Source organism: Ranitomeya imitator, chromosome 1, assembly GCF_032444005.1.
Source record: "Ranitomeya imitator isolate aRanImi1 chromosome 1, aRanImi1.pri, whole genome shotgun sequence".
In the NCBI taxonomy this organism is placed as follows: Eukaryota; Metazoa; Chordata; class Amphibia; order Anura; family Dendrobatidae; genus Ranitomeya; species Ranitomeya imitator.
This window is the reverse complement of record NC_091282.1, coordinates 23,592,530-23,618,719: the sequence shown is the minus strand read 5'-3', so window position 1 is coordinate 23,618,719 and position 26,190 is coordinate 23,592,530.

The window sequence follows — 26,190 nt, the reverse complement described above, 5'->3', positions numbered from 1 at the left end:
CAACGTCCGCTACTACAAGAAATGTATCCGAGTCGAGGGACAGGCCATCAAGACGTCTCAGGACGTCCGTAGTGTCCCTGACATAGGAGGGCAGTGTTTCCACCTGAGGGTGCAGATAATGTTCAATAAATTTACAAATAGGATCACACAGCCCTCCAATGCCAGAGACAATCGGATGCCCTGGAGGATTGACAGGGTCCTTGTGGACCTTGGGCAGAAGATAGAACGTGGGCACAACAGGGCATTTGACTAGAAGACCATTTAGGACTTTTTTGGAGATGATACCCCTCTCATGTGCTATCTCCAAAATACAGGCAAGTTCTCCCTGATAGGGAACTAAGGGATTTCGTGTTAATTGAATATATGTCTGTTTGTCCCTCAACTGCCTAAAGGCCTCCCTCTCATATCTCTCCACTGGCCAAACAACCACATTCCCCCCCTTGTCTGCCGATTTGATGACTACGTCATCCAATTGCTTAAGATTTTCCAATGCTTTACGTTGTGAAGGAGTTAGGTTGTCTCTATTCCTGTTATTATAGATAGACCTAAATTCCTCTGTTACTAGTCTGGTAAATATATCGACCTGCGGACATAAAGACAAGGGGGGGAATGTAGTAGATCTAGACAAAACAGGCGGCGGAGAGATACCTGCAATATCCGGATTGGATTCACGCTCCAAATCCTCCAAGGCCTCAATCGCCTCCTGTTCAGTTATGTGACCGTCGCCTTGGTTAATCGTTGATCTAGAATGCAGTTTTCGTAGTACCAGCTTTCGAGAGAACAGGTGGAGGTCCTTTAATGCTTGAAAAAAATTAAAATTATTAGTAGGAACAAATGATAAACCAAGACCCAGAAGATCCTTCTGAGTCTGGGACAGCACATGAGAGGATAGGTTAATCACCTCCAAAGTGTTATTTTTCGTCCTTTTATCCAAAGGGGGCGAGGAGGGTATTTTACGTTTCTGATTTCTCTTTCCAACCCCTCTTGAGCGGTTTTCTCTGAAGAAATCCCTCCTTTCCCAAGTTGTCCTGGGAATTTCAGGGCCATGGGTTCTGTCTTCAGCCGAAGACATAGATGAAATAGATGTAGAACGTGCCCTTGAAAATGATCTCTGGTTCGCCCCCCTCCTTTTCCATTTATAGACCTGGTCATTCTGGAAGTCTAGTTGGTCACGTATATATTTCTTTGTTTTACCATCAACGATGTCTTTTTCCCATTTAAGTTGTTCCAAATCAATTTCCCCTTTAAGTTTTACAACTTTTTCAGGGTTTAGATGTTCATTGATGTCATCTTGTAACTTTTTCAATTCCCCATCAATTTCTATAAGAGTTAGTTCGTTGGATCTTATCAATAGTTCTAAGAATATTTTAGAGCAATTTGAGGAAGCTCCTTCCCAGGCTTTGATAAAATCTTCATTAGAAATGGGGAATGAAGGGAACACTTGGATCCTAAGACCCCGTGGAATGAGACCACAACCAACATATTTTTCTAAAAACGCCTTGTTCCACCATAGGCGGGTGCGTTTTTTGAGCAACTCTTTATATTTCTTGATAAGTTCAAGATCACATGGGGCACCCAAACCCTCATCAAATACTCTGTTCAATTGAGTCCGCCACGCCTTTTCACGTTCGCGGAAATCCATCTGATCTAAGATGGAAACTGTGAAAACACAGACAATAATCAGAAACAAAACCTCAGATACAGATACCATTGCCATAGAACACAGTCCCGTCTGGAGTACGCAGGACTGATGGGGTAAATACCCTGAGATACTTCTACAAATATCAAAAACCAAAAGAAATGAAGTATAATAACTCAGAAAAAGTTACCATATAAAAATTGTATGTTTATTAGTGCTAAATCAGCAACACTAAAAAATATATATCGGAAACAACATATCCAGATGTATAATAATAATAACATAATACAGAGACATTCGAATATCGAGAAATGGGTGCAATAAAAACAAAGTTGCACCATAGATAAAGGAAAAACAATTTTCTTTTTTTTTTATTGCACCCATTTCTCGATATTCGAATGTCTCTGTATTATGTTATTATTATTATACATCTGGATATGTTGTTTCCGATATATATTTTTTAGTGTTGCTGATTTAGCACTAATAAACATACAATTTTTATATGGTAACTTTTTCTGAGTTATTATACTTCATTTCTTTTGGTTTTTGATATTTGTAGAAGTATCTCAGGGTATTTACCCCATCAGTCCTGCGTACTCCAGACGGGACTGTGTTCTATGGCAATGGTATCTGTATCTGAGGTTTTGTTTCTGATTATAATAAGAGATCCTGTGGAATATGAGACAGCACTATACATAACGAGAGAAGATCCTATATACTAAAGGACAATGCTATACATAATAAGAGGGGATCCTGTGGAATATGAAACACCGCTATTTTGAAGAAGAGAAGGCCCTAAATACTAAAGGACAATGCTATGCATAATAAGAGGGGATCCTGTGGAATAAGAGACAGCGCTATACATAACAAGAGAAGATCCTATATACTAAAAGACAATGCTATACATAATTACATAATAAGAGGGGATCCTGTGGAATATGAAACAGAGCTATACATAACAAGAGAAGACCCTATATACTAAAAGACAGAGCTATATATAATAAGGGGATCCTGTGGAATAAGAGACAGTGATATACATAACAAGAGAAGTCCCTATATACTAAGGGACAGCGCTATCCATTATAAGAGGGGATCCTGTGAAATAACAGGCAGCGCTATACATAACAAGAGAAGACCCTATATACTAAGGGATGATGCTATCCATAATTAGAGGGGATCCCTATATACTAAGGGATAGCGATCCATATTAAGAAGGAATCCTGAGAATAAGGGACAGAGCTATACATACTAAGAGGGGATCCTGTGGAATAAGAGACAGCGCTATACATGGCAAAAGTAGCTCCTATTTACTAAAGGACAATGCTATACATAATAGGAAGGGATCCTGTGGAATATGAGACAGTGCTATACATAACAAGAGAAGATCCTATATACTAAAGGACAATGCTATACATAATAAGAGGGGATCCAGTGGAATAAGAGACAGCGCTATACATAACAAGAGAAGATCCTATATACTAAAGGACAATGCTATACATAATAAGAGGGGATCCTGTGGAATGGGAAACAGCGCTATACATAACAAGAGAAGACCCTATATAATAAAGGACAGAGCTATGCATAATAAGAGGGGATCCTGTAGAATGAGGGACAGAGCTATACATACTAAGAGGGGAACCTGTGGAATAAGAGACAGAGCTATATATAACAAGAGTAGATTATATATACTAAAAGAGAATGCTATATATAATAAGAGGGGATCTTGTGGAATTAGAGACAGCGCTATACATAACAAGAGAAGATCCTATATACTAAAGGACAATGCTATACATAAGAGGGGATCCTGTGAAATATGAAACAGCACTATGCATAACAATAGAAAACCCCATATACTAAAGGACAGAGCTATCTATATAATCGTCTGAGGATCACTTCCGTCTGTCTGTCTGTTTTCTATCTGTCTGCAACGGAAATCCCGCATTGCCGACTGGTTGCTGCCGGCAGGCCGCAACCAATCAGCGACAGGTTTAGTCCGGCCACGAATTGACCCCTCCCTACTCTCCTCCAGTCAGTGCATCTAACTGCTAAGTCATCTGGGTAATTTCGCAATGCATCTCTGGGAACAGAAGCTGGCGGCCGCATCGCGCGCATCGGGACAGCTTCGGTGGACGACGGAGGGTGAGTATATAACTATTTTTTATTTTTATTCTTTTTTTTTTAACAGCGATATGGTACCCACATTGCTATATACTATGTGGGCTGTGTTATATACTGCGTGGGCTGTGTTATATACTGAGTGGACTGTGTTATATACTGTGTGGGCTGTGTTATATACTATGTGAGCTGTGCTATATATTACGTGGGCTGTGTTATATACTGCCTGGCTGCTATATACTACGTGGGCAGTGTTATATACTACGTGGGCAGTGTTATATACTACGTGGGCAGTGTTATATACTGCATGGGCTGTGCTATATACTACATGGCCTGTGTTATGTACTGCATGGGCTGTGGTATATACTACATGGCCTGTGTTATATACTGCGTGGGATGTGTTATATATTACGTGGGCTGTGTTATATACTACGTGGCTGCTATATACTATGTGGCTGTGCTATATACTACGTGGCTCTCTGTGTTACGTGAGCTATGTTATATACTATGTGGCTGCTATATACTATGTGGCTGCTATATACTACATGGCTGTGCTATATACTACGTGGCTGTGCTATATACTACGTGGCTGTGCTAAGCACGATGCACATACATACATACATATTCTAGAATACCCAATGCGTAAGAAACGGGCCCCCATCTAGTACATAATAAGAGGGGATCTTGTACAATGAGGGACAGAGCTATACATACTAAGAGGGGATCCTGTGGAAAAAGAGACAGTGCTATATATAACAAGAGTGGATTCTATATACTAAAGGAGAATGCTATATACAGTATAATAAGAGAGGATCCTATGGAATAAGAGACAGCGCTATACATAACAAGAGAAGATCCTATATACTAAAGGACAATGCTATACATAATAAGAGGGGATCGTGTGGAAGCTGAAACAGCGCTATACATAACAAGAGAAGACCCTATATACTAAACGACAATGTTATACGTACAGGAAAGAAATATATCTTGGTACCGTGTTAGCATGTGTTATGGCATGTACTGACCATATAGTGGGATTGTGGGCCCAGGTCTGCCCAGGGGCCCACCGGGCGATTCCCCTGTTCCCCTATGGGCCAGTCCGAGCCTGTTACCATCCACCTCTCGTGTTGTCTTTGCCTGATGAAGAGACGTATGTAGTCTCGAAAGCTGCAATTTGTTACCATCTTTTCAGTTAGCCATTAAAAGGTATCAACCACTGAGGACTCTCAATTCTAAATATGTTATACGTACTAAGGGAGTTTTATTTGCCAACAAGAGTATTACTCCCATCATCTCTCTGCAAATAAAGCTGCATTTACCCTGAAAGATAATCATAGAACACGTGTTCTTAAGATATAATCTTTCAGTGTACACAAGCTGCCAATCGCTGGATGGATGACTGAGCAAAACACAGCAGAAAAGATCCACATTCTCTGCTGTGCATTGTGCTGTGTAAACAAGACTCCGCGCCGCTGAGAACAATGGCAGCCTCTGTGCCCGGGACAATCTATTACAGATGGCTCAGTGCACAGGTTTCTGCAGTCTACCTGTGTAAACAGGCTATTAAACGACCGCGGCTCGCTAATGGTTTACCGACCATTGGTCATCTGTGTAAACGGAGCCTTGCGCGGAGCAGATACAGAATATTTGCATCTAGTAACTTACCTCCGATGTCTCATTTCATTGCAGCAGACCTTCATTTGTGTCAGACCTTCTTGTTGATGTCCTAAATCTGTGATGTGGTCCCTGAAATTATATATACAGCTCTGGCAAAAATGAAGAGACCACTGCAAAATGTTCAGTTTGTCTGATTTTTCTCTTTATATTTTTGAGTAAAATGTAAATTGTTCTTTTATTCTGTAAAGTTCTGACAACATGTCTCCGAAGTTCCAAGCAATACATTTTGCATTTATTTTCTCAAAATGAGAAATGGTCAAAATACCAAAAAAACATGCATTGCTTGCAGACCTCAAATAATGCAAAAAAATAAAATAAAATAATAATAATTTTTATTTATATAGCGCCAACATATTCTGCAGCGCTTTACAAATTATAGAGGGGACTTGTACAGACAATAGACATTACAGCATAACAGAAATCACAGTTCAAAACAGATACCAGGAGGAATGAGGGCCCTGCTGCTCGCAAGCTACAAACTATGAGGAAAAGGGGAGACACGAGAGGTGGATGGTAACAGGCTCGGACTGGCCCATAGGGGAACAGGGGAATCGCCCGGTGGGCCCCTGGGCAGACCTGGGCCCACAACCCTATTATATGGGCAGTATATGCCATAATTCACCTGATTCACTCTGTATAGAAAGGAGCAGCATCTCGTCATTCATTAACCAAACTGCCCAGTTTATTATTATATAGAGATGTAGGTAAATTTGTGAAAGATGGCAGTGTAATATTTGCATGCAGGTGAAGAGTGGGCCCCCAAAAACAATGTTACTGGTGGGCCCTCGGCACCCCAGTCCAACACTGGATGGTAACAATTGCTTTCATTGTTCTGACCAGCCATAGTGTAACAAAAAAACAATTTCAGAATCATTTAGAAACAACAATAATAGTGTTTTAATTCAGGAAGAGTTCAGAAATCAATATTTTGTGGAATAACCATGATTTTTAATCACAGCTTTCATGCGTCTTGGCAGCTTTCCACCAGTCTTTCACACTGTTCCTGGTACAATAATGTCAGCAGTTCTTCTCTGTTTTCTGGCTTGTGACTATCCATCTTCCTCTTGATTACATTCCAGAGGTTATCACTGGGGTTCAGGTCTGGAGATTGGGCGGCCATGACAGGGATTTGATGTAATGGTCCTTCATCCACACATTGAGTGACCTAGCTGTGTGGCATGGCGCATTGTCCTGCTGGAAAGACCAGTCCTCAGAGCTGGGAAACATTGTCTGAGCAGAAGTAATCAACTGTTTTTCCAGGATAACCTTGTATGCGGCTTTATTAATACGTCCTTCGCAAAGATTAACCTGTAAAATTCCAGCCTTTCCGAAGAATCCCCAGATCATCACCGGTCCACCACCAAATTTCACAGTGGGTGCAAGACACTGTGGCTTGTACGCCTCTCCAGGTCTCCGTCTAACCATAGATGACCAGATGATCTGGGGAGGCTTCAGCAAGGCTGGAATTGGGCAGATTGTTCTTTGCGAAGGACGTATGAATCAAGCCGCATACAAGGTTATCCTGGAAAAACAGTTGATTCCTTACATAGTAACATAGTTAGTAAGGCCGAAAAAAGACATTTGTCCATCCAGTTCAGCCTATATTCCATCATAATAAATCCCCAGATCTACGTCCTTCTACAGAACCTAATAATTGTATGATACAATATTGTTCTGCTCCAGGAAGACATCCAGGCCTCTCTTGAACCCCTCGACTGAGTTCGCCATCACCACCTCCTCAGGCAAGCAATTCCAGATTCTCACTGCCCTAACAGTAAAGAATCCTCTTCTATGTTGGTGGAAAAACCTTCTCTCCTCCAGACGCAAAGAATGCCCCCTTGTGCCCGTCACCTTCCTTGGTATAAACAGATCCTCAGCGAGATATTTGTATTGTCCCCTTATATACTTATACATGGTTATTAGATCGCCCCTCAGTCGTCTTTTTTCTAGACTAAATAATCCTAATTTCGCTAATCTATCTGGGTATTGTAGTTCTCCCATCCCCTTTATTAATTTTGTTGCCCTCCTTTGTACTCTCTCTAGTTCCATTATATCCTTCCTGAGCACCGGTGCCCAAAACTGGACACAGTACTCCATGTGCGGTCTAACTAGGGATTTGTACAGAGGCAGTATAATGCTCTCATCATGTGTATCCAGACCTCTTTTAATGCACCCCATGATCCTGTTTGCCTTGGCAGCTGCTGCCTGGCACTGGCTGCTCCAGGTAAGTTTATCATTAACTAGGATCCCCAAGTCCTTCTCCCTGTCAGATTTACCCAGTGGTTTCCCATTCAGTGTGTAATGGTGATATTGATTCCTTCTTCCCATGTGTATAACCTTACATTTATCATTGTTAAACCTCATCTGCCACCTTTCAGCCCAAGTTTCCAACTTATCCAGATCCATCTGTAGCAGAATACTATCTTCTCTTGTATTAACTGCTTTACATAGTTTTGTATCATCTGCAAATATCGATATTTTACTGTGTAAACCTTCTACCAGATCATTAATGAATATGTTGAAGAGAACAGGTCCCAATACCGACCCTGCGGTACTCCACTGGTCACAGCGACCCAGTTAGAGACTATACCATTTATAACCACCCTCTGCTTTCTATCACTTAGCCAGTTACTAACCCAATTACACACATTTTCCGCCAGACCAAGCATTCTCATTTTGTGTACCAACCTCTTGTGCAGCACGGTATCAAACGCTTTGGAAAAATCGAGATATACCACGTCCAATGACTCACCGTGGTCCAGCCTATAGCTTACCTCTTCATAAAAACTGATTAGATTGGTTTGACAGGAGCGATTTCTCATAAACCCATGCTGATATGGAGTTAAACAGTTATTCTCATTGAGATAATCCAGAATAACATCCCTCAGAAACCCTTCAAATATTTTACCAACAATAGAGGTTAGACTTACTATTCTCTATCAAGAACTGCCATCCCGCTCAGGTCACCCCCACTTTCCACACCTATAGAAACATACAGGCCATTAACACCCAGAAACTTATGAAGAACTTGCAGTCCTCATTGGCCCCTATTTCCTCCATCTCATGTCCTGATTCTGCATTGAAGCATTACAATGAAACCCTGCAAAGTGCTCTGGATGAAGCTGCTCCTCCTATACATAAAACAACTCGGCACAGACGGCAACAACCGTGGCACACGCTGCAAACACGTTTCCTGCAGCAGTGCTCCAGGTGCGCAGAACGTCTGTGGAGAAAATCTAATCTACCCGAAGATTTCATCCATTATAAGTTCATGCTAAAGACATACAATTCTGCCCTTCACCTCTCCAAACAAACCTACTTCAACACCCTCATCACCTCCCTGTCCAATAACCCTAAACGTCTCTTTGACACGTTCCAGTCCCTACTCAACCCAAGAGAGCAGGCCCCAACCACGGATCTCCGTGCTGACGATCTGGCCAATTACTTCAAAGAAAAAATTGACCACATTCGACAGGAAATCATCTCCCAATCTCTTCATACCATGCACTGTCCTCCCTCCCCCACTGCATCTAGTTCACTCTCTGACTTTGAAGCAGTTACAGAAGAAGAAGTAAGCAGGCTCCTTGCATCTTCTCGCCCGACCACTTGCACCAGTGACCCCATTCCATCACATCTCCTCCAGTCCCTTTCCCCGGCTATCACCTCTCACCTAACAAAAATATTCAACCTTTCCCTCACTTCCGGTATTTTTCCCTCCTCATTTAAGCATGCCATCATACATCCATTACTTAAAAAACCATCCCTCGATCAAAACTGTGCCGCTAATTATAGACCTGTCTCTAATCTTCCCTTCATCTCTAAACTCCTCGAACGCCTGGTCCACTCCCGTCTTACCCGCTATCTCTCAGATAACTCTCTTCTCGACCCTCTTCAATCTGGCTTCCGCTCTTTACACTCTACTGAAACTGCCCTCATTAAAGTCTCTAATGACCTACTAACAGCTAAATCTAATGGTCACTACTCCATGCTAATTCTCTTGGATCTCTCTGCAGCATTCGACACTGTGGATCATCAGCTCCTCCTCACTATGCTCCGCTCCATCGGCCTCAAGGACACCGTTCTCTCCTGGTTCTCCTCCTATATCTCTGACCGATCCTTCACTGTATGTTTTGCTGGTTCCTCCTCCTCTCACCTTCCCCTTACTGTTGGGGTTCCTCAAGGATCAGTCCTAGGCCCCCTACTCTTCTCGTTGTATACTGCCCCTATTGGACAAACAATCAGTAGATTTGGTTTCCAGTACCATCTCTATGCTGACGACACCCAATTATACACTTCTGCTCCCGATATCACACCGACCTTTTTAGAAAACACCAGTGATTGTCTTACCGCTGTCTCTAACATCATGTCCTCCCTCTATCTGAAACTAAACCTGTCAAAAACTGAACTCCTCGTGTTCTCTCCCTCTACTAACCTACCTTTGCCTGACATTGCCATCTCCGTGTGCGGTTCCACCATTACTCCAAAGCAACATGCCCGCTGCCTTGGGGTCATCCTTGATTCTGACCTTTCATTCACCCCCTACATCCGATCACTGGCTCGCTCTTCTTACCTGCATCTCAAAAACATTTCTAGAATTCGCCCTTTTCTTACTTTCGACTCTGCAAAAACTCTGACTGTTTCACTCATTCATTCTCGTCTGGACTATTGTAACTCTCTACTAATCGGTCTCCCTCTTGCAAAACTCTCCCCGCTCCAATCTGTCCTGAATGCTGCAGCCAGGATCATATTCCTCACCAACCGTTACACCGATGCCTCTACCCTGTGCCAGTCATTACACTGGCTACCCATCCACTCCAGAATCCAGTACAAAACTACTACCCTCATCCACAAAGCACTCCATGGCTCAGCACCACCCTACATCTCCTCCCTGGTATCAGTCTACCACCCTACCCGTGCCCTCCGCTCCGCTAATGACCTCAGGTTAGCATCCTCAATAATCAGAACCTCCCACTCCCGTCTCCAAGACTTTACACGTGCTGCGCCGATTCTTTGGAATGCACTACCTAGGTTAATACGATTAATCCCCAATCCCCACAGTTTTAAGCGTGCCCTAAAAACTCATTTGTTCAGACTGGCCTACCGCCTCAATGCATTAACCTAACGATCCCTGTGTGGCCTATTTATAATAAAATAAAAAAAAATAAAAAAAGGTTCCTCGCATCATGTTCTCATACACTTTATGCAGTATTAGCCCTCTGTGTCTGTACTGCTACATACTTAGGCAGGTAACTGGTTCATGCAGCTTTACATGAACACCTGAGCCTTACACTATGGCTGGTCCGAATAACTAAAGCAATTGTTACCATCCACCTCTCGTGTCTCCCCTTTTCCCCATAGTTTGTAAGCTTGCGAGCAGGGCCCTCACTCCTCCTGGTATCTGTTTTGAACTGTATTTCTGTTATGCTGTAATGTCTATTGTCTGTACAAGTCCCCTCTATAATTTGTAAAGCGCTGCGGAATATGTTGGCGCTATATAAATAAAATTATTATTATAAAATTATTATTATAATTTCCAGGTTCACTTTTAGAGCCCTTTTTGAATATTGGCACCACATTTGCTATGCGCCAGTCCTGCGGAACAGACCCTGTCGCTATAGAGTCCCTAAAAATAAGAAATAATGGTTTATCTATTACATTACTTAGTTCTCTTAGTACTCGTTTGTGTATGCCATCCGGACCCGGAGATTTATCTATTTTAATCTTATTTAGCCGGTTTTGCACCTCTTCTTGGGTTAGATTGGTGACCCTTAATATAGGGTTTTCATTGTTTCTTGGGATTTCACCTAGCATTTCATTTTCCACCGTGAATACCGTGGAGAAGAAGGTGTTTAATATGTTAGCTTTTTCCTCGTCATCTACAACCATTCTTTCCTCACTATTTTTTAAGGGGCCTACATTTTCAGTTTTTATTCTTTTACTATTGATATAGTTGAAGAACAGTTTGGGATTAGTTTTACTCTCCTTAGCAATGTGCTTCTCTGTTTCCTTTTTGGCAGCTTTAATTAGTTTTTTAGATAAAGTATTTTTCTCCCTATAGTTTTTTAGAGCTTCAATGGTGCCATCCTGCTTTAGTAGTGCAAATGCTTTCTTTTTACTGTTAATTGCCTGTCTTACTTCTTTGTTTAGCCACATTGGGTTTTTCCTATTTCTAGTCCTTTTATTCCCACAAGGTATAAACCGCTTACGCTGCCTATTTAGGATGTTCTTAAACATTTCCCATTTATTATCTGTATTCTTATTTCTGAGGATATTGTCCCAGTCTACCAGATTAAGGGCATCTCTAAGCTGGTCAAACTTTGCCTTCCTAAAGTTCAGTGTTTTTGTGACTCCCTGACAAGTCCCCCTAGTGAAACACAGGTGAAACTGCACAATATTGTGGTCGCTATTTCCTAAATGCCCAACCACCTGCAGATTTGTTATTCTGTCAGGTCTATTAGATAGTATTAAGTCTAAAAGTGCTGCTCCTCTGGTTGGATTCTGCACCAATTGTGAAAGATAATTTTTCTTGGTTATTAGCAGAAACCTGTTGCCTTTATGGGTTTCACAGGTTTCTGTTTCCCAGTTAATATCCGGGTAGTTAAAGTCCCCCATAACCAGGACCTCATTATGGGTTGTGTTGTGAGTTCTGTTTTTGGGCTCCCTCTGGTGGTTACTGATGGTACTGGGTGACTTGTGTTCTCTGCGGTCTCTGGTGTCCACCTGTTCTATCAGGATATGGGAGTTTCCTATTTAACCTGGCTTTCTTGTCATTTCCTCGCCGGCAATCAATGTAATCAGTGTGTCTTTTTACCTCTGCTACCCTCTCCTGTAATCTTCAGGACAAGCTAAGTTTTGATTTTCCTGTTCCACGTTTTGCTTAATTTTTGTCTTGGTCCAGCTTGCAGATATGTGATTCCTTGCTGCTGGTTGCTCTAGTGGGCTGAAATTACTCCTCATGTTCCATGAGTTGGCACATGAGTTCAAGTAATTTCAGGATGGTTTTTTGAAGGGTTTTTCGCTGACCGCGCAGTTCACTTTTGTATCCTTTGCTATCTAGCTTTAGCGGGCCTCATTTTGCTGAATCTGTTTTCATAACTACGTATGTGCTTTCCTCTCATTTCACCGTTATTACATGTGGGGGGCTGCTATTTCTGTGGGGTGTTTCTCTGGAGGCAAGTGAGGTCTGTGTTTCTTCTAATAGGGGAAGTTAGTCCTTCGGCTGGCGCGAGACGTCTAGGAATCATCGTAGGTACGTTCCCCGGCTATTGCTAGTTGTGTGTTTAGGTTCAGGATCGCGGTCAGCTCAGGTTCCATCACCCTAGAGCTTAGAGCTTGTTTTGTTTTTGTGCTTGTCCTTTTGTGATCCCCTGCCATTGGGATCATGACAGTATTGCCGGCCCGAAAGTGGTAATTGTATTGGCTGAAGTAGGAGGAAAAGTAGTCTGAGGAAGTTTTTTTTTTTTTCCTCCTCAGAGTTTGCTGCCCAGCCTTAATTGCAGCCTGGCTGCTTCTTCCCTCCTCCTAATCCTTAAATGGCTCTGACCTCAGCTGTTTATCATGAACGTCCAGAGTTTGGCTTCCAGCCTGAATAATCTTGCTGCTAAGGTTCAAAATATACAAGATTTTGTTGTACATGCTCCTATGTCTGAATCTAGAATTCCTATCCCAGAGTTTTTTTCTGGAGATAGATCTAGTTTTCTGAATTTTAGGAACAATTGCAAGTTGTTTCTTTCCTTGAAATCTCGCTCCTCTGGAGACCCTGCACAGCAGGTCAAGATTGTTATATCTTTCCTGCGGGGTGACCCTCAGAATTGGGCATTTGCATTGGCACCAGGGGATCCTGCGTTGCTCAATGTGGATGCGTTTTTTTCTGGCATTGGGTTTGCTCTATGAGGAACCTAACCTAGAGATTCAGGCTGAAAAAGCTTTATTGGCTCTCTCTCAGGGGCAAGATGAAGCAGAAATATATTGTCAGAAATTTCGGAAATGGTCGGTGCTTACTCAGTGGAATGAGTGCGCCCTGGCTGCAAGATTCAGAGATGGCCTTTCTGAGGCCATTAAAGATGTTATGGTAGGGTTCCCGGCGCCTACAGGTCTGAATGAGTCCATGACTATGGCTATTCAGATTGATCGGCGTTTACGGGAGCGCAAACCTGTGCACCATTCGGCGGTGTCTTCTGAACAGGCACCTGAGACAATGCAATGTGATAGAATTCAGTCCAGAAGTGAACGGCAAAATTATAGGCGGAAAAATGGATTGTGTTTTTATTGTGGTGATTCAGCTCATGTTATATCAGCATGCTCTAAACGCACAAAAAAGGTTGATAAGTCTGTTGCCATTGGTACTTTACAGTCTAAGTTCATTCTGTCTGTGACTCTGATTTGTTCATTATCATCCATTTCCGTCGATGCCTATGTGGATTCAGGCGCTGCCCTGAGTCTTATGGATTGGTCATTTGCCAATCGCTGTGGGTTTAGTCTGGAGCCTCTGGAAGTTCCTATTCCTTTGAAAGGAATTGACTCTACACCTTTGGCTATGAATAAACCTCAGTACTGGACACAAGTGACCATGCGTATGACTCCCGTTCATCAGGAGGTGATTCGCTTCCTGGTACTGTATAATTTACATGATATCTTAGTGCTTGGTCTGCCATGGTTACAAACTCATAACCCAGTCCTGGACTGGAAAACAATGTCTGTGTTAAGCTGGGGATGTCAGGGGGTTCATGATGATGCACCTCCGATTTCTATCGCTTCATCTACTCCTTCTGAGGTTCCTGTATTTTTGTCTGATTATCGGGATGTTTTTGAGGAGCCTAAGCTCAGTTCGCTTCCTCCTCACAGGGATTGCGATTGTGCTATAGATTTGATTCCTGGCAGTAAATTTCCTAAAGGTCGTTTGTTCAATCTGTCAGTGCCAGAGCATACTGCTATGCGGAATTATGTTAAGGAGTCCTTGGAAAAGGGACATATCCGTCCATCTTCGTCCCCTTTGGAAGCAGGTTTTTTTTTTGTGGCCAAAAAAGATGGTTCCTTGAGGCCTTGTATAGATTATCGTCTTTTGAATAAGATTACAGTCAAATATCAGTATCCTTTGCCATTGTTGACTGATTTGTTCGCTCGCATTAAGGGGGCTAAATGGTTCACTAAGATTGATCTTCGGGGTGCGTATAATCTTGTGCGGATAAGGCAGGGTGATGAGTGGAAAACCGCATTTAATACGCCTGAGGGCCATTTCGAGTATTTGGTGATGCCTTTTGGACTTTCTAATGTTCCTTCTGTCTTCCAGTCCTTTATGCACGATATTTTCCGTGAATATCTGGATAAATTTATGATCGTGTATTTGGATGATGTTTTGGTTTTTTCTGATGACTGGGAGTCTCATGTTCAGCAGGTCAGGAAGGTGTTTCAAGTCCTGCGGGCCAATTCTTTGTTTGTAAAAGGTTCTAAGTGTCTCTTTGGAGTCCAGAAGATTTCTTTTTTGGGGTATATTTTTTCCCCTTCTACTATTGAGATGGATCCCGTCAAGGTTCAGGCTATTTGTGACTGGACGCAGCCTACATCTCTTAAGAGTCTGCAGAAGTTCTTGGGCTTTGCTAATTTTTATCGTCGCTTCATAACTAATTTTTCTAGTGTTCTTAAGCCTTTGACAGATTTGACTAAGAAGGGTGCTGATGTTGCTGATTGGTCTCCTGCGGCTGTGGAGGCCTTTCAGGAACTTAAGCGCCGGTTTTCTTCTGCTCCTGTGTTGCGTCAGCCAGATGCGTCGCTTCCTTTTCAGGTTGAGGTTGATGCTTCCGAGATCGGAGCAGGGTCGGTTTTGTCACAGAGAAGCTCCGATGGCTCAGTGATGAAGCCATGTGCGTTCTTTTCTAGAAAATTTTCGCCCGCTGAACGGAATTATGATGTTGGTAATCGGGAGCTTTTGGCCATGAAGTGGGCATTTGAGGAGTGGCATCATTGGCTTGAGGGTGCTAGACATCGTGTGGTGGTCTTGACTGATCACAAAAATCTGATGTACCTTGAGTCTGCCAAGCGTCTGAATCCTAGACAGGCTCGTTGGTCACTGTTTTTCTCCCGTTTCAATTTTGTGGTTTCATACCTGCCAGGTTCAAAGAATGTGAAGGCGGATGCTCTTTCTAGGAGTTTTGTGCCTGACTCCCCTGGAAATTCTGAGCCCACTGGTATCCTTAGGGATGGGGTGATTTTGTCGGCTGTCTTCCCAGACTTGCGACGTGCTTTGCAGGAGTTTCAGGCGGATAAACCTGATCGTTGTCCGCCTGAAAGACTGTTTGTTCCGGATAATTGGACCAGTAGAGTCATCTCCGAGGTCCATTCTTCTGCGTTGGCAGGTCATCCTGGAATATTTGGTACTAGAGACTTGGTGGCCAGGTCTTTTTGGTGGCCTTCCTTGTCGAGGGATGTGCGTTCTTTTGTGCAGTCTTGTGAAGTTTGCGCTCGGGCTAAGCCTTGCTGTTCTCGGGCCAGTGGATTGTTGTCACCTTTGCCTATCCCGAAGAGGCCTTGGACGCACATTTCCATGGACTTTATTTCAGATCTCCCTGTCTCTCAAAAAATGTCCGTCATCTGGGTTGTGTGTGACCGCTTTTCTAAGATGGTTCATCTGGTACCCTTGCCTAAGTTACCTTCCTCCTCTGAGTTGGTCCCTCTGTTTTTTTCAGAACGTGGTTCGTTTGCATGGGATTCCGGAGAACATCGTTTCTGACAGGGGATCCCAGTTTGTGTCTAGATTTTGGCGGACGTTCTGTGCTAAGATGGGCATTGATTTGTCCTTTTCATCTGCATTCCATCCCCAGACGAATGGCCAGACGGAACAAACTAATCAGACCTTAGAAACTTATTTAAGGTGTTTTGTTTCTGCTGATCAAGATGACTGGGTTACCTTTTTGCCGCTTGCCGAGTTTGCCCTTAATAATCGGGCTAGTTCTGCTACCTTGGTTTCTCCTTTCTTTTGTAATTCGGGGTTTCATCCTCGTTTTTCCTCTGGTCAGGTGGAGCCTTCTGATTGTCCTGGAGTGGACATGGTGGTGGATAGGTTGCATCAGATTTGGAGTCATGTGGTGGACAATTTGAAGTTGTCCCAGGAGAGGGCTCAGCAGTTTGCTAATCGCCGTCGCCGCGTGGTTCCTCGACTTCGTGTTGGGGACTTGGTGTGGTTGTCTTCTCGTTTTGTTCCTATGAGGGTGTCTTCTCCTAAGTTCAAGCCTCGGTTCATCGGTCCCTATAGGATCTTGGAAATTCTTAACCCTGTGTCGTTTCGTTTGGATCTCCCGGCATCGTTTGCTATTCATAATGTGTTCCATCGGTCGTTGTTGCGGAAGTATGAGGTACCTGTTGTTCCTTCGCTTGAGCCTCCTGCTCCGGTGCTGGTGGAGGGAGAATTTTAGTATGTTGTGGAGAAGATCTTGGATTCTCGTGTTTCCAGACGGAAACTCCAGTATTTGGTCAAGTGGAAGGGTTATGGTCAGGAGGATAATTCTTGGGTGGTTGCCTCTGATGTTCATGCTGCCGATTTGGTCCGTGCATTTCATAGGGCTCATCCTGATCGCCCTGGTGGTTCTCGTGAGGATTCGGTGACCCCTCCTCAAGGGGGGGTACTGTTGTGAGTTCTGTTTTGGGGCTCCCTCTGGTGGTTACTGATGGTACTGGGTGACTTGTGTTCTCTGCGGTCTCTGGTGTCCACCTGTTCTATCAGGATATGGGAGTTTCCTATTTAACCTGGCTTTCTTGTCATTTCCTCGCCGGCAATCAATGTAATCAGTGTGTCTTTTTACCTCTGCTACCCGCTCCTGTAATCTTCAGGACAAGCTAAGTTTTGATTTTCCTGTTCCACGTTTTGCTTAATTTTTGTCTTAGTCCAGCTTGCAGATATGTGATTCCTTGCTGCTGGTTGCTCTAGTGGGCTGAAATTACTCCTCATGTTCCATGAGTTGGCACATGAGTTCAAGTAATTTCAGGATGGTTTTTTGAAGGGTTTTTCGCTGACCGCGCAGTTCACTTTTGTATCCTCTGCTATCTAGCTTTAGCGGGCCTCATTTTGCTGAATCTGTTTTCATAACTACGTATGTGCTTTCCTCTCATTTCACCGTTATTACATGTGGGGGGCTGCTATTTCTGTGGGGTGTTTCTCTGGAGGCAAGTGAGGTCTGTGTTTCTTCTAATAGGGGAAGTTAGTCCTTCGGCTGGCGCGAGACGTCTAGGAATCATCGTAGGTACGTTCCCCGGCTATTGCTAGTTGTGTGTTTAGGTTCAGGATCGCGGTCAGCTCAGGTTCCATCACCCTAGAGCTTGTTTTGTTTTTGTGCTTGTCCTTTTGTGATCCCCTGCCATTGGGATCATGACAGGGTTGCAGCTTCATCTATCTGCTTTAGAAGTAGACTTTCCATGGTTTCTGTTATATTTGGGGGTTTGTAACAGACCCCAATGAGAATTTTGTTACCATTTTTCCCTCGATGAATTTCGACCCATATGGACTCGACATCCTCATTTCCTTCGCTAATATCCTCCCTTAAAGTGGACTTTAGACAAGACTTTACATAGAGACAAACCCCTCCTCCTCTCCGATTTTTACGATCCTTTCTAAACAGACTGTAACCCTGTAAGTTAACTGCCCAGTCATAGCTTTCATCTAACCATGTCTCGGTTATTCCCACTATGTCAAAGTTACCTGTAGATATTTCTGCTTCTAGTTCTTCCATCTTGTTTGTCAGGCTCCTGGCGTTTGCGAGCATGCAGTTTAGAGGATTTTGTTTTGTTCCAATCTCCTCGCTGTGGATTGTTTTAGAAATGTTCTTACCTCCCTTCTGAGTATGTTTTCCTGGGTTTTCTTTGGTCGAGTCTAATGTTTTTCTTCCCGTCCCCTCTTCTTCTAGTTTAACGCCCTCCTGATGAGTGTAGCGAGTCTTCTGGCAAATGTGTGTTTCCCAGGTTTGTTGAGGTGTAGTCCGTCTCTGGCGAGGAGTCCATCATACCAGTAATTCACACCGTGGTCCAGGAATCCGAATCCTTGTTGTCTGCACCATCGTCTTAGCCAGTTGTTTGCATCAAGGATCCTGTTCCATCTCCTGGTGCCATGCCCGTCTACTGGAAGGATAGAAGAAAAAACTAGCTGTGCATCCAGTTCCTTTACTTTCTTCCCCAACTCTTCAAAGTCCTTGCAGATTGTCGGTAGGTCCTTCCATGCCGTGTCATTGGTGCCAACATGTATCAGAAGAAATGGGTGGACGTCCTTGGAGCTGAAGAGCTTTGGTATCCTATCGGTCACATCCTTGATCATCGCACCTGGAAGGCAGCATACTTCTCTTGCAGTTATGTCCGGTCTGCAGATGGCTGCTTCTGTGCCTCTCAGTAGTGAGTCTCCCACCACCACCACTCTTCGTTGCTTCTTGGCTGTACTTTTTGCTGTCACTTGTTGCTGTGTGCCCTTTTCTTTTTTGCTTGCTGGTATTGCTTCATCCTTAGGTGTGCCATCTTCATCCTCTACAAAGATTTGATATCGGTTCTTCAGTTGTGTGGTTGGTGATTTCTCCATGGTCTTCTTGCTTCTTTTGGTCACATGCTTCCACTCATCTGCTTTTGGAGGTTCTCTGACACTTTTTTCACCTTCTGTGACCAGTAGAGATGCTTCTGTTCTGTCTAGAAAGTCTTCATTCTCTTTGATGAGTTTCAAAGTTGCTATTCTTTCTTCCAGACCCCGCACCTTTTCTTCTAAAAGGGCCACTAGTCTACACTTCTGACAGGTGAAATTGGATTCTTCTTCTGGTCGATCTGTGAACATGTAGCACATGCTGCAGCTCACCATGTAGGTTGTCACATCTGCCATGTTGCTCCTAGATCCTGCTGACTTGCTGTGTGTTTTCCTTCTTGTATAATCTACTCAGCCAAGCTCTCTTGCAATAATGTCCTACAGGCAAAAATATGCGTGCCGTAAGGCGCGCGGTTTGGTGATGCTTTCCAAGCAGCTGGTCCCGGCTGTACCCAACGATCTTCTAGCTTAGGGAGACTTCGCTTTTCCCAGAAGGCACCTGGAATATGCAAATTAGCCTCCTGAAGCTTGAATCCCTGGTTTGGTGATGCTTTCCAAGCAGCTGGTCCCGGCTGTACCCAACGATCTTCTAGCTTAGGGAGACTTCGCTTTTCCCAGAAGGCACCTGGAATATGCAAATTAGCCTCCTGAAGCTTGAATCCCTGGTTTGGTGATGCTTTCCAAGCAGCTGGTCCCGGCTGTACCCAACGATCTTCTAGCTTAGGGAGACTTCGCTTTTCCCAGAAGGCACCTGGAATATGCAAATTAGCCTCCTGAAGCTTGAATTCCTGGTTTGGTGATGCTTTCCAAGCAGCTGGTCCCGGCTGTACCCAACGATCTTCTAGCTTAGGGAGACTTCGCTTTTCCCAGAAGGCACCTGGAATATGCAAATTAGCCTCCTGAAGCTTGAATCCCTGGTTTGGAATCCTTCTGCTCAGGCAATGTTCCCCAACTCTGAGGACTGGTCTTTCCAGCAGGACAATGCGCCATGCCACACAGCTAGGTCGACCAAGGTGTGGATGAAGGACCACCACATCAAAACCCTGTCATGGCCGCCCAATCTCCAGACCTGAACCCCATTGAAAACCTCTGGAATGTAATCAGGAGGATAATGGATAGTCACAAGCCACCGAACAAAGAAGAACTGCTGACATTATTGTACCAGGAGCAGAGTGAAAGACTGGCGGAAAGCATGCCAAGACGCATGAAAGCTGGGATTAAAAATCATGGTTATTCCACAAAATATTGATTTGTGAACTCTTCCTGAGATAAAACGTTAGTATTGTTGTTTCTAAATGATTATGAACTTGTGTTTTTGTTTTGTTTAGTTTTTTTGCATTATTTTAGGTCTGCAAGCAATGCATTTTTTTGTTATTTTGACCATTTCTCATTTTCAGAAAATAAATACAGAATGTATTGCTTGGAACTTCGGAGCCATGTTGTCAGTAGTTTATAGAATAAAAGAACAAATTAAATTTTACTAAAAAAATATACCTATAAAAATCAGACAAACTGAACATTTTGCAGCGGTCTCTTTTTTGCCAGAGCTGTATATTAAAAATCGTTGCTGCATAAACCAGTTCAAAATTAAATAAACATACACGGCCCTTCTGGCATAAAGGTAAAATCAAAATAGGGTACAGTCCAGTCTGTGTGGCTGTGGGGTTTGCCCACTCAGGGAAAAAACACTTACCGTACTTTAATGCCCTGTTTAACATGAGCACAGCTCTGGAGGTCTCATCTCCAGAGACACCAGACCCTGAATGGCTCCAAAGGCTCCACATTTAGCTTCTGGATCACACTCTGGGGTGGAGATATGGTGAACAGCCTCTCACCCACTGTTCGGCTGTTCATAAAAACCCAGCCACTAGCATGGCCAATTAACCCCTCTCAGCACTTAGTGTGCTGGAGCATTTTTCCAAGTTCATTTTCTGCAGATGACTTCCCTAATCCAGGTTGAAATCACAATATCGTCAAGGTAAGAGATGCGGCATACTTTTTGTTAGGGGCTAGGATCTGGTCCATGGCCCTCTGGAAGGTAGCTGGGGCTACTTGCAGACCGAACCGCATTCTTTTTGGCACTTTGGGAAAGGAGGATTTGCTAGTATCCTTTCGTTAGGTCATGGGTGGTGATGTATGTGGCTGAATCTAGTCCCTCAATGAGTTCATCGACCCGGGGCATCAGATATGTGTTTAATTTGGACACCTCATTTAGCTTCATGCAATTGTTACAAAAATGCCATTGGGCTCCATCGGGCACCAGGACAATGGGGCTGAACCAGCCACTCTTTGACTCCTTGATGAAGCCTAGGCTCAACATTCTTCTCACCTCGTTCAAAATCACCTGGCAGCGGGCCTCAGGAATTTAATATGGCTTTTGGTTCACCCGCACATGCAGTTCCGTCAGGATTTCATACTCAACAACCTGTGTACATCCTAGCAAATTTGACAACCGGTCTCAGTTCCGCTGAAGCAGTTCTCAGCAGCACTGTTGCTTCTGAGCTGGTGATAGTGTCTCTACCATCATGACATCCTCAACCTTGGCTTTGGAAGTGGCCTACAAGCACGTAGCTTCCACCGTTTCCCACGGCTTAGAAAGGTTGACATGGTACCCCTGGTAGGGTTTTCTTCTCCCTGGCTGGTGTACCTTGTAGTTGACGTCACTCCGCTTTTCAACCACCTAGTATTGCGCCTGCCACTTTTCCAGAAATTTACTTTCGACCATGGGGATCAATACCAACACCTGGTCTCCAGGGCTAAACTGTCTCAGCCTAGCCGACTGATTGTAGACCCTTGCCTGGCTTCTTGTGCCTAAAGGACGCTCTCTGTCAAAAAATAGTCATCACCCTCACGATCCTGCATCTGGGCTACATGCTCGATGATGCTCCAGTGAGGTGTAACTCCTGCTTCCCAGGTCTCCTTTGCAATTTTCAGAAGTCCCCGAGGGTGCCATCCATATAATGGTGAGAACCCCATAGAGGCCTGTGGAACTTCCCTAATAGAGAACAGTAAGCACGGGAGGAAGCAATCCCGGTCTCTGCAATCTTTCTCCACCACCTTCTTGAGCATGGGCTTCAGGGTTTTGTTGAACCTCTGCACCAGCCTGTCTTTCTACAGATGGTACTCCGTCATCCTGAGTGACATAATCTTGAGAACCTTACATGACTCTCATTGCTTGGGAAATAAACAGTGTTCCTTGGTCCCTCAGAATCTTATGCGGGAGAAAATACGGACTGGTTCTCGGGCTATACTCCTGGTGGAGGAGATTCTCAGTGGTGTCATTTTTGGGTACCATGTTGCTTATTCCATGGCCACCAGGATATATTGGTGTCCTCTAGCGGACTTAACTAGGGGTCTGACAAGGTCCATGGCAATCTGGTCAAGTGGGAGCACTATAATGAGTAACGGCACTAGAGGACTGTGGAAGTGGGAGACACGAGTAGTTATCTGACCGGCAATAATTAACAATGTCTCGGTGACAACTAGGCCAGTAGCACCTTAGAAGGAGGCCCGAACTGCTAATCTGCCCTTTTGGGCATTTGCACGGTGGGGCACTACTTGGGGCGGTCACCTGCCAGTTTAGCCAGGTGCCGCTCCCTTTTATTTCTCGGGCACCAGGTGGTGCACCATCATGGGGGGGAGCACATACACGCAGTGGTGCACATGTGGTTGGAGCCGTTGCCAGCTTTAGCTATGTGCTGTGGGGAGAGATGGTAGCTCTCTGCTGCCTGACACACCACTTAAAAAAAAGAGAGAAGAGGGTGTGTTACTTACATGATCTCACTCACCATCCTCCTCTCTGTGGTGCGGTAAAATTGCAAAAAAAAAAGTGCAATCCCACACTTGTTTTTTGTTTGGCTTTTTTGCTAGGTTCACTAAATGCTAAAACTGACCTGCCATTATGATTCTCCAGGTCATTACGAGTTCATAGACACCAAACATGACTAGGTTCTTTTTTATCTAAGTGGTCAGAAAAAATGTCAAACTTTGTTAAAAAAAAAAAAAAAGAGCCATTTTTCGATACATGCTGCCTCTCCATTTTTCGTGATCTCGGATTGGGTGAGGTAATATTTTTTGCGCACCAAGATGACGTTTTTAATGATACCATTTTGGTGCCGATATGATCTTTTAATCGCCCGTTATTGCATTTTAATACAATGTCAATGTCTGGCATTTTGACTTTTTTCTCGCTACGCCGTTTAGCGATCAGGTTAATACTTTTTTTATTGATTGATCCGGTGATTCTGAACGCTGCGATATCAAACATGTGTATGTTTGATTTTTTTTGTTTTATTTGGAATGGGACAAAAGGGGGGTGATTTCAACTTTTATATATTTTTTTTATTTTTTTATATATTTAAACACTTTTTTTTTACTTTTGGCATGCTTCAATAGTCTCCATGGAAGACTAGAAGCTGCCACAACCCGATCGGCTCTGCTACATACAGGCGATGATCAGATCACCTCTATGTAGCACAATTGTTGACTTGCCATGAGCGCCGATCATCGGGTAGCGCTCATAACAAACCGACAGTGGCAACCATAGAGGTCTCCAGGAGACCTCTGTTTGTCATGCCAACGCAACATGTCAGCTGTTCAAAATAGATGACATGTGGTGGAAAAGGTGGGGGAGGCGTCCAATGACGGATAAATCTGTAATTGTCATTAAGGGTTAAACATGGCAGGTTAGAGTGTGTGCATTTATGTGTGTGTATGTATGCATGTGTGTATTTTTCTGTACATTTTTCTATACTTATGAGCATGCATGTGTATTTTCCTGTGCGTATTAGCGAGCATGTGTATTTTTTGTGCATATGAGCGTGCATGTGTATTTTTTTGTGCATATGAGCGTGCATCTGTATTTTTCCTGTGCGTATGAGAGTGCATCTGTATTTTTATTGTGCGTATGAACGTGCATCTGTATTTTTCCTGTGCGTATGAGCGTACATGTGTATTTTCTTGTGCGTGAGCGTGCATCTGTATTTTTCCTGTGCGTATGAGCGTGCATCTGTATTTTTATTGTGCGTATGAGCGTGCATCTGTATTTTTCCTGTGCGTATGAGCGTACATGTGTATTTTCTTGTGCGTATGAGCGTGCATCTGTATTTTTATTGCGCGTATGAGCGTGCATCTGTATTTTTATTGTGCGTATGAGCGTGCATCTGTATTTTTCCTGTGCGTATGAGCGTACATGTGTATTTTCTTGTGCGTATGAGCGTGCATCTGTATTTTTATTGTGCGTATGAGCGTGCATCTGTATTTTTATTGTGCGTATGAGCGTGCATCTGTATTTTTCCTGTGCGTATGAGCGTACATGTGTATTTTCTTGTGCGTATGAGCGTGCATCTGTATTTTTATTGTGCGTATGAGCGTGCATCTGTATTTTTCCTGTGCGTATGAGCGTGCATCTGTATTTTTCTTGTGTGTATGAGCGTGCATCTGTATTTTTCCTGTGCGTATATCTGTATTTTTCTTGTGCGTATGAGCGTACATGTCTATTGTTTTGTGCCTATGAGTGTGCATCTGTATTTTTCCTGTGTGTATGAGCGTGCATCTGTATTTTTCTTGTGCGTATGAGCGTGCATCTGTATTTTTCCTGTGCGTATGAGCGTGCATCTGTATTTTTCCTGTGCGTATGAGCGTACATGTGTATTTTTTTGTGCCTATGAGTGTGCATCTGTATTTTTCTTGTGCCTATGAGTGTGCATCTGTATTTTTCTTGTGCGTATGAGCGTGCATCTGTATTTTTCTTGTGCGTATGAGCGTGCATCTGTATTTTTCTTGTGCGTATGAGCGTGCATCTGTATTTTTCCTGTGCGTATGAGCGTGCATCTGTATTTTTACTGTGCGTATGAGCGTACATGTGTATTTTTTTGTGCCTATGAGCGTGCATCTGTATTTTTCCTGTGTGTATGAGCGTGCATCTGTATTTTTCTTGTGCGTATGAGCGTGCATCTGTATTTTTCTTGTGCATATGAGCGTGCATCTGTATTTTTCCTGTGTGTATGAGCGTGCATCTGTATTTTTCTTGTGCGTATGAGCGTGCACCTGTATTTTTCTTGTGCGTATGAGCGTGCATCTGTATTTTTCTTGTGCGTATGAGCGTGCATCTGTATTTTTCCTGTGCGTATGAGCATGCATCTGTATTTTTCCTGTGCGTATCAGCGTACATGTGTATTTTTTTGTGCCTATGAGCGTGCATCTGTATTTTTCCTGTGCGTATGAGCGTGCATCTGTATACATCGGCTCTAGCATATTCTGTGTAATGTGTATGCGTCAGCCTGGAGTATCCCATGTAATGTACATACATCGGCCCCGGCGTATCTCGTGTGATGTGTATACATCAGCCCCGACATATACCTTGTAATGTATGTGCATCGGCCCCGACGTATCCTGTGTGATGTATATACGTCAGCCCCGGTGTAGCCTATGTGATGTGTATACTTTGTCCTCTGTGTATCCTGTGTGATGTACATACGTCGGCCCCGGTGTAACCCGTGTGATGTATTTACGTCGGCCCCGGCATATCCCATGTGATGTATATACGTCGGCCCCGGCATATCCCATGTGATGTATATACGTCGGCCCCGGCATATCCCATGTGATGCATATACATGGGCCCCGTCAAATCCCGTGTGATGTGTATATACGTCGGCCGTGTCGTATCCGTGTGATGTATATACAGTACATTGGCCCTTTAGTTATGTTATGTCGCTTATCCATGTTATGTAAATAACCTGATGTTAAATTCATCCATTGGTTGTATAAATTATTATTTTGAAAGCTGAAACCCACCGAAATGTGGTTTAGATTAAGAAAATAAATTGGCATCAATGCAGAAATATTGATCAGTTAATGGACACAGAATGGTCAGATTTTGGCAAGGCAAAAGTTTTGTCGCCCACAGAAAGTAATGTGATATTCAAACAACAAATTAACTTAAAATACAACTATATGTTGCATAACATTCGCGAATGAAGTTGTGGTGCTATTACAGTCATATTTAATATTTTGTGTGACTTCCATGAGCGAGACCGCTAAGTCATCTGGGTAATTTTGCAATGCATCACTGGGAACGGAAGCTGGCGGCAGCATCGCGCGCATCGGTGGACGCGGAAGGCGAGAATAGCACAATTTTTTATTTTTTTAAATTATTTTTAACATTATATCTTTTTACTATTGATGCAGCATCAATAGTAAAAAGTTGGTCCGG